The sequence below is a fragment of the Phascolarctos cinereus genome, unplaced genomic scaffold (genome assembly GCF_003287225.1).
Source record: "Phascolarctos cinereus isolate Bilbo 61053 unplaced genomic scaffold, phaCin_HiC Scaffold_7;HRSCAF=346, whole genome shotgun sequence".
Classification (NCBI taxonomy): domain Eukaryota; kingdom Metazoa; phylum Chordata; class Mammalia; order Diprotodontia; family Phascolarctidae; genus Phascolarctos; species Phascolarctos cinereus.
In genome coordinates this window covers 139,053,689-139,062,311 of record NW_027556180.1, presented here as the reverse complement: position 1 = coordinate 139,062,311, position 8,623 = coordinate 139,053,689, and the positions used below count along the sequence as shown (strand labels likewise).

Below are 8,623 nucleotides of genomic sequence, written 5' to 3'. Positions count from 1 at the left end.
GTCAATTTCTGAATCAACAATGTAAAGACTAAGTCAGTAGCACAGTAATGGGCCAAACAATCATTTTAAAACCAGCCACTGTGGTGGGTTCTGGGTATACAGTAGTTAAAGTGAACCAGGTCTGACCTGTCCTCAAAGATTTTAGAAACTTTGGATTGGGTGGAACATATATGTGTGCATATTAAAAATGTACAAAACAGATAATTTTGGGGAAGGGAGAGAAGGTAATTTTTATGTAGAAGATATTTGTTAAGCTGAGCCTTGAAAGAACCCAGCATTTTAATATGAAAATGTAAGGAAAAAAGTTATCTTCTTAAGCATGGAGACCTAGGGGAAGAGGAAGATAGCCAGTACAAAGGCATGAATATTGGTATAACTATACCCACACACATATACACATACATGCACATGTGTATATGTGTGTGTGTGTGTGCGTGTGTATGTGTATATGTGTAGAGGGCCAGCTTTGGGGAGTTGGAGGGCTTAGGCCAGCCCAGGTCTTACCTGCAGGTTGTACTAAGCCTGACAGCTGTGAAATTCAGGATGTCTGCTCACCACCCCCCTGTTCCGTCTCTTGAGAACAGGATGCAGGAAGGGAGGAAACGGATGGGGTACAGGACAGGACACAGGAAAGAATGTAACAGACAAGGTACAAGGAAGTAAGGAAATCACCTAATTAGATTTGTACTTTTCATGAATAATAATGTTACTATTGCTTGATCCAGTACTATATAAGCCTGAGCCCTCAGATCAATAAACAGAGTTTGCTCTTCACTGCTCTCACCTGGCCCGTGATTCTTTCTTTCTTCACACTCTGCTGGCATCAGAGCACAGCCGGAGACGCAGGTGCTCCGGCATTTGGCGCCCGAACAGGGACCTGAAAGGAAGGCTTCCCCTGGCAGAGTGGCCCTGGACAAGGTGGGCTGTTTGGCAAACAGCCCTATAAAAGGAGCTCCGGTCGTCAAGAAAAGACGCTAACAAGGTAGGGCGATAATTTTCCTATACAGTTTTTTATTTTCACCAGGTTGAACAGCGGGGATTAAAAAGAAACCATTCTGCCGCTTATCGGGGTCTCTTAAAGTGAAAGTGAACTTCAGAACTAGACTGCCGCTTACAGGGGTCTCAGATTTAAAGTGAAAGCAAACTGCACAGGTGGGAAAGCAAACCGAGCAGGCGGACAAACAAGCGTCTTCAAAAGCGAAAGTAAACTTCAGAACGAGACTGCTGCTTTTCGGCTTCTCTGATTTAAAGGGAAAGTAAGCCACATCGGCTAAGTAGTGTCCTATAAGATAGTTAGCTAATATGGGGCAGAGCTCGTGGCCAGAACAGAGAGACAGACAATATTATTTGAAAGTGTTCACATACAGGGGACACAACTAGAATTTTAGCATGCAAATAAGAACATTGTCTTTCTTTAAATTGTCAGCTGCATCTTTGTCATTTCTATTGAGAACAAACCAAGTGCCATTCTGCTACTGAAATCTCTGCATAAGATACCTGTACTGTCCAACCATTGCATTGCCAAGACTGTACTAATACCAGCTTTGATTACACTAGGAAATGGCAGTGCTCACTCTTAGTGGTGTTGCAATTTTCACGTATTTGGTATTTTATTGATTATTGTTTAAAATAATAGTACTATATGAGAACTTAATGATTATATCTTGGAATTATTTTGTATAGAAAATACACATAGAAAAGTGGTTACTATGCTGCTGTCCTGTTCTTGTTAAAAAGACCCATGTCATAAATATTCAGGACACTGGCAGCTGATCACATTTACAAAGTCAGTGTGTAAGTGAAATTATTACTCTCCTCCATAATGTCTTATGGACAAGCAGGAGCTGTGATGTGAAGCTACATTGTATTTCCCATTTTAAATATGTCTCCCTATTTGATTTTATTCAAGTTATAGTACATTCTGAAAAAGTTGGCCTTAGGTGTGTGTCGTTGTGGCATGCAAAGAGTTATGATGACTTCACATTAAATGTTAGAATTTGTAGTCATTATGATATTGGAAATTTTTGTGGTTTTCAATAGTCTCAAAGAAAATTGTATATTAACATTTTTTCGTCAGCCATCACATTTCCAAACAGTATTTTAAAAAAAAAAACAAAGGTAAATGTGATATGGCAGATGAGCAGACTAACCAAAATCAGTGGTTAAGGGGATTTCATTTTAGATCCTTTTTAATAATCAAAGAAAATAGGACATTTGCCTTATATACATATTTTTAAAAAGTTTTATTTAAGTTAGAGCTAAAATAGCATACTTAATTTTATAGCTTTTATAGATATATGTCCTTTGCAACCTTCCATTCATTTCAGGTCAGTTTGTAAATCCAGAGTTCTATCTTATGGTAATTCTAGAAAAATAAAGCTTGTATCATTTTATCTACAACCACCATTTAGGTAACTTAAAAATTACATTGGAATTCAAAAAAGAGGAAAATTACTTAAGAAGCTAAGTTATATCAATAATTAGAAAACAAACCAACTTGTTTTCTTAATCAGGTGAGGAGGAAACTTCAAGGGTAGGAGTAAATAAACTCTCTGCTTTAGAAATTTGACATGAGCAGTTTGTATGTTAAACACAGTGTAATGCACTGTATGTATACTAAAATTTCCAGTAAAACATAGCTTGTAAATTTTCTGAATCAGCTCCTTAGTACCAGTTATCATATAGCTAAAATCTTAATATATTTTACAGTATATAAAAGGCTATAACTTCATAAGTCCTTTTTAACATATCTTTGATAGAACTTTTTGATTTAAAAAATTATTCATTCTGACTTTGTTAGAATATTAATAGCAATATTTTTAGGCTTTCATTTGTCATGGTGGTTCTTTGAGAGGATTTGCAAGCAAATTAAACAATCAAGAGTGGTAAAGGGGACATTTATTTGTCTTTGAATATTTAGAAATATATTTTTACCCTTGCCCAACAAAACCCTCTCGAATTCAGTAGATAACTAAAGAAATTTTTTTGCTTTGCTGCAGAGTTCTACTGCCTAACTCCCCAGCATAAATCCAGCATAAATTTGTCATAGCCTGGTCAGTAGTTAAAATAACATTTCAAAGTTGAAAATAATTTTTTTTAATTAAACCATTAGGGAATCTTTTTTTAACTACAGATAGGAAACTTAGTTATTTCTGTGTTTTCTGCCAAGAAGCACAACCTTAAACACATTTCTATACATACCTGATTTCTTAGCTACTTAAATTTATGCTGTTCTAAAAACTACTTAATCATATTTACTTGGCTATTTTTCTACTGAACAATTACACAATGTTAGGGAGAGTCTTATTCTAAAATTCCTATATTTCATATCAACGTGTGATTCATGTTTTTTTAGGTGTAATTACACTGTATGTGTCAGAGTATGTGCAAAAAAAAGTGGGGGAAAGATGAATATCATATGAAGACAAGCAGATATTTTGGATTAGGTACATTTTTTAAGAAGGACATAAGCAATACCATTTCTTGTTTTGCTTTAATATTCTTGGCAATCCAAGATACCTCAAGACTGACAATGGTCCCGCCTATACTAGCAGGAATTTTGCACTATTTTGTCTCATCTATAATATCACTCACTCTACTGGCATCCCATACAATCCTACTGGACAAGCCATTGTTGAAAGGTGCAACAAGGATATTAAAATCCTCCTTGATAAACAGAAAAAAGAGGGAATAGAAAATAGGGTAAGAAGGAGATTGGATCAGGTAATATATACCAAAAATTTTAAAAAGGAGATTGGACCAGGTAATACATACCATAAAATTTTTAATACTAGATGATCAGGGACGTACTACTGCACAAAAACATTTTGCAGGGCAAAAGAACAGGTTGTTAGATGAGCAACCAGTAATGTGGAAGGATCCAAAGATGGATAATTTAGATGGTCCAGTAAAATTACTAATCTGGGGTCGAGGTTATGCTTGTATTTTTCCAGAACATGCAGGAGAACCAGTCTGGGTTCCCGAGATGAACATCTGCACCTGTCAGCATACTGACCAGAGGGATAGAGACCCTGAGCATCAAAGGAAAAACTGGTTGGAGAGACAAGCGGAGGAGGAAGGCGAGACCGAGAAGATGAAGAGCCAATAATAAGATGTTGACTATCCTTTTTGCAATGATGACTGTCGCAGATGGCTCTGGGACAGAGTCATGATTACATTGGACTTATGTGCCTTACCCCAGCTTGGGTTAAACCTGTAACTTCACCACTATACTTTTGTTTGTGTAACTCCCTATTTGCTTTCTAATACTATCAATGTAACTTCTGACTAAATATTGAATAAGCTTCAGGGCACTTGGCATGCCAAAAATATAACATGGATGGTATTGATCCTCAAGATATTGTTTATAAGCTATTGTACTATATCAAGCAACTTAACACTTTCCAGAATATTTCAAGTTCACTGTTGCATTTCGTACCCTGATAGTATTCTTATTACTCTTGAGTTTTCTCCTGATGTGCATCCCACGTTCTCAAGCTAGAACAGAAGAAAGGGGGAGATGTAGAGGGCCGGCTTTGGGGAGTTGGAGGGCTTAGGCCAGCCCAGGTCTTACCTGCAGGTTGTACTAAGCCTGACAGCTGTGAAACTCAGGATGTTGGCTCACCACCCCCCTGTTCCATCTCTTGAGAACAGGATGCAGGAAGGGAGGAAACGGGTGGGGTACAGGACAGGACGCAGGAAAGAATGTAACAGACAAGGTACAAGGAAGTAAGGAAATCACTTAATTAGATTTGTACTTTTCATGAATAATAATGTTACTATTGCTTGATCCAGTACTATATAAGCAGTGTATGAGCCCTCAGATCAATAAACAGAGTTTGTTCTTCACTGCTCTCACCTGGCCCGTGATTCTTTCTCTCTTCACACTCTGCTGGCATCAGACCACAGCCGGGGATGTAGGTGCTCCCGGCATATATGCATGTATGTGTGTGTGTGGGTGGGTGTGGGTGTGTGTATGTGTGTGTGTATATATATATATATATATATATATATATATATATATATATATATATATATATGTATGTATGTATGTATATATATATATGTATATATATATACATATATATATACATATATATACATATATATGTATGCATGTATATATACATATATACACACATATATACATATATACATATATACATATATACATATATGTGTATATATGTATGTATATATATATACATATACACACACATATGTATATATACACACAAATACATATATATGTGTATCTCTGTCTTTATCTATCTTGCTGGATAGACCACATAGTATGCATAATATACCACAGTATGCAAGAAAGGGAGTTATGTTTAAACAGGCTAGAAAAATAGGACAGTAGTGGTAGACTTTGAAGAGGTTTAATAGCTGTCAGGGAAGTTTTTGTTTGATCCAACAGAAAACAGGAAACCCATGAAATTTATTGAGAAGGTGAGTGGCGTGACTGATACTGTACCTTAGAATAATGTCTTTAACAGTTATGTGGAGGCTGGATTGGTATATAGAGAAATGAGAATAGTTAGGAGGCTGCTGGAAAAAGTGATGGAGGTCAAAATTAAAGTGATGGTATGTAAGTGTGAAGAAGGAGTAAGTACAAGATATGTAACATGGGAAACAAAAATTTGGTAGCTGATTGCCTCCATAGAGTGAGGGAGAGTGAAGAGTCAAAGATAACTGTAGTGCCATCAATAGAGGTAATTAAGTTTGAATAAATGGTGAGTTTACAGGCATTGAATGTAATTTCTATTTTGGGCATATTGAATTTAGTTCCTTTGCAACATCAAGTTAGAGACAGAGAGAAACAGAGACAGAGAGAGACATAGAACATAAAAGAGAAGAAAAGAGGACTCTGGATGGATTACAACCTACATTACACACCTGCTTAACATTATCTTTCCTTCCAAACCTACCTTTCTTCTGAACTGCTATCTCACCATGGACACCAACACACATCTTTCTAATCCCCAGGTTTGTAATTTTGGTGACATATTTAACTCTTTAGCCTCTCTCACCCAATGTTTCCAAATCAGTTACTAGATCTTGTCTTCTTTTTATTGGCAATAGTACTAGCATCTGTTCCCTTCTGTTCTATCATATAGCTATCACTCTTGTTCAGGCCCAGTTACCTTTCTCCTATTCTGTTATAACCATGCACTAATTGGATTTCATTCCTCAAGACTTCCCTCTCTCCAACCTTTCTTTTATATAGTTGGCAATATGATTTTTTTTAAGTGAAGAACTGACTGAGTCACTCCCTTATTTAGTAAACTCCACTGGCTCACTATTGAATACAAGATCAAATATTATTTCATAATATACATAGTTATTAAGAAGACATATACAATGTATAAATTAATAGTGTCTCAAAAGTCTTAGTGCAGTTTTAAGCCATAAAAGTTTTAAGTTTGTGAGATAATTTTATGTACATATTGGGGACAGGTTAAAAAACAAACAAAACTAATAGGGATATGATCAGAAAAGTTTGGAAACTATTTGTCCATAAAAGTTCTTTGAAACTTTATCTATTCTACCTTCAACTCCATTTAATTCAAGGAGAATCAAGTAGTACTATGTGTAAAAGCACTGTGCTGGTCAGTGAAGACACAAAGGCAAAAATGAAACTGAGCTGTCCTCAAAGAACTCTTAGAAATCTACGACATCAATGTGAAAGTGAAAAAGAAATATCTGCCACTACATAAGGATACATGTCCTCCAAACAGAACTCATTATATATCCTTTTAAAACTTTTACATTAGAGTTCCCTGTCTCTGTTTTGAAGGCATCACCATCCTTCTAGTTACCTAGGTTCACAATTTGCCAGTTCTTCTCAACTCCACATCAACCTTCATATCTAATAGACTAAGTCTTGTTGATCTATTTACCTCACTCACATAGCTACTACTCTGTTTTATACCCTGTTACCTGTTATTACATGTTAACTGGAATTTTGCAACAACTAATTGCCCTCTCTGCTTCATGTCTTGGATGTCTGTACTGTACCCTTCATGTATCTGCCAAAATAACTTTCTTAAAACACAGGTTCAACCAATTCGCTCCTCTAAACAACCATAAAATAGAGCCTCAAAAGAAATCCTGGAGCAGCAGAACCAGCAAAAAAAAAAAAACAGGGGTGAAACAGTCTTTTTGCCCAAGAAACTTACAGGATTGGCAAGAAAAGGTCATCTCACGCTGGTGAAAGGGTAGCACAGTTCAGGACAGAAAGCATCTGAGCAAGCCAGCAGCACGCTCCACCTCAGCAAACCAGTGGGAGATCTTGACCTCCAGTGTGGTGGAGCAGGCAAATACCAACACTAGGACCCCCCATATGCCTTACCATAGCCAGTGGAATGAGGAGACTCTAGCTCTCAGATCCACCATATGATTCAGTGCATCCCCAGGCAGACAGGCATTCTCCACTGGCCAGATCTCCATGTGTTTCAGCACAACCCCAGGCAAACAGGTAGACACCAATTCTGTGGGTGCCTAAGCAAACAGGCAGCCTCCAATCAGCACCAGCCATTATGCTTCAGCATATCACTAGGCAAAGACACAGCCTCCAGAGGCCAGACCACCACATTTTTCAGTGTAGCCCCAGGGAAACACAGAAACACCCCACGACGTCTCAGCACGCTCCAGACACCACCACTATACTCAGCACCAGGTAAGCTGCCAGACCCCCTAGAACCTCCAGCAGTAACTCTACCCCTCAACACAGCACCAGACACAAGGTACTCCATGAACCTCAGGGTAACATCTATGCAACACTAGTTAAACAGCCCGGGATTGTGGTCAATGGCACAAGAAGCCTGGGGAAAATACTATTTAAAAAATAAATTTCACAAATGTCCTATTATCCTTTCAAATTGATTACTTGTTTATCTGCACATTGTAATGTGTTAAAGGGAAAAAATCCTCAGTATCTCATTTCCTCCAGTCAGTGATTGACTAAGCACATACACATCTGTGTATGTGCAGTGATGCATTGAACTAAAATATAAGGCTTAATATTTATTCCTGTTACAAAACATCTTATTAGATTCAGCCCAACATTCTGGGTAACCAAACATTTTATGAATCTTCATTCTGTTATCCCAAGTAGTAGCCAATTTACCTAATATTTCAGGGGAAGATATGATAAGTATATATCTGTATCTTTATAAATATAACTAACAAAAATAATGCATTTCAGTAGATATTCCCTGGTTCATTTCAGTAGATATTTCTTTGATGGCTGAATTTAATACATTTATAACATTTAATAACATTTATAACTATTCTTTGTCTTGGTCAGTCATCCAATTCCAAATCTAATTAGCCATGGTATTATGTAACCTCCATTATTCTAAATATTATATAAAATTATATGAGAAACTGAAATGTCTTGCTAAAATCTATGTATCCTATATACCTGACATTCCACTGGGAAACCATTCTCACAACATTGTCAAAAATGAATTTAGTAGAAAATGACTTGTTTTTAAATTTTTTATTAATTTATTTTGATTTATCAAAAACCACTTCCATAAACTTCTGAGTTTTAAATTTTTCTACCTCTCTCTCCCTTTCTCCCTCCCCAAGACAGCACACAATCTGATATAGGCTA

At 36.8% G+C, this 8,623-nt stretch overlaps 1 long non-coding RNA gene across 1 annotated transcript; it reads left to right on the top strand.

Moving 5' to 3' along the window:
- The first annotated feature begins 461 nt into the window (after positions 1 to 461).
- On the top strand, positions 462 to 4,411 carry LOC144454752 (uncharacterized). Its single transcript, XR_013483270.1, has 2 exons — positions 462 to 982; positions 3,954 to 4,411. It is a non-coding gene; the product is annotated as an uncharacterized LOC144454752 (long non-coding RNA).
- Positions 4,412 to 8,623: the final 4,212 nt, after the last annotated feature.